We start from the raw sequence: 1,295 nt of genomic DNA, 5'->3' as shown, positions 1-1,295 counted from the left end.
GGAATCACTCCTCTCTCTAGTAGTCCTAAGATTAATTTCCAGGAAGTGATTGTGGGAAGTACAGAATGCAGAATGATTGTAAAAGCTCTGGTAATATAAAGCACAATGGATCTAAGTGCAAGACTCTGTATTAATATAACATGGCTATCAGAAGTAGCCCAGATGTCAGCATAGGCCAGGACCCCATCAGGATCCCAGGTGACATCACCTACAACCTACATCAGTATGTTGCTTACTACCCTCAAGTCTCCAGTTCTGCCTTTCTTCATTATACTCACATCCTTCTGTTTCACATTCTCTTCCATTTCTCCACCACTTACTTGCTCTTCTTAGTGGTACCTGGGGTCTCTGAGTATCTGGGTTCATCTCAGCAGTGGTCTCAGGATTGCATTATAAGCCTGCCAAGGTGTCGTGTTGGGCATGGTCTGCCCATACCACCCCCTCCCAAGGACTGCATGGCACCTGACTGGTGGTCTTCTTAATGTAGCTCCCTGTCCATACCCTATGGTGCTGGTGTGGTGGTCATCTTGCTCTTTCCCTGAGCTGCCTGAGTAGCCTCATGCCTCATGAGAGGGTCATCTGTCTCAGGCTCACTCCTGCCCAGGGCCCTCAGTCCCAGGCAGGGTTTGTCTGGGCTCCAACATGGTCCTGGTGCTAGAAGACACTGGAGTCTTTGGTGTGCCATGTCATGTCAGGTGGTCATGTCAGGCTGGTTCATGGTCCAAGGCCCTGGTACCAGACTGGTGATCATCTTAGGATGGAACTTTCTTTTTGTCAGGGAATTTCAGGCTACTAATCTTTAGCTATTTTTAAGTCAGAACACTAAGCATAGATTTAGCCTCTCTCCTTTCTGCCACCTACTGAAGCACATGTGGCACAGCAGCCACATCTGCAAAGCTTGCAAGGGTAGTCTAGAATTCTTTCTACTTAAATATTACCTAAGATCACTCACCCATGTCCTACTACACTCCTGACTTCTCTGCTGACCTTCCTACTCACTTGCCCATGGGCTTTCAGCTCTTGTGGATCCTAGCTGTCGAGTGGAGGCATTGGAAAGCTCTGGGCAGTAGGAAAGGAGACCAAACAGAGAAGAACATGTCTTTCTCTGCCATTCCATCACCATGTACTTCAAGTGAATAGTCCCATGGAGAGGTCTGGGATAGGAGTTTATCTAAGAGCCCAACAGAATGAAATGATCCCAGTTATTCTACTGCTATTGAACAAAGCCTTTGGATGGAAGATTGCTCGGAGAGTTTGGCAACACATTATCTCATGCCATTTCTAGTCATTTCTGA

General features: G+C 47.0%; 1 non-coding gene across 1 annotated transcript; it reads right to left on the bottom strand.

Annotated features, from left to right (window-relative positions):
* Positions 1-780: 780 nt before the first annotated feature.
* LOC115064926 lies at positions 781-911 on the bottom strand. The gene has a single exon (XR_003844744.1). It is a non-coding gene; the product is annotated as a small nucleolar RNA SNORA17 (small nucleolar RNA).
* Positions 912-1,295: the final 384 nt, after the last annotated feature.

Source organism: Mus pahari, chromosome 10, assembly GCF_900095145.1.
Source record: "Mus pahari chromosome 10, PAHARI_EIJ_v1.1, whole genome shotgun sequence".
NCBI classification, from domain to species: Eukaryota; Metazoa; Chordata; class Mammalia; order Rodentia; family Muridae; genus Mus; species Mus pahari.
Note: the sequence above shows the minus strand (reverse complement) of the source record. Positions and strands in the feature narration are given on the sequence as shown.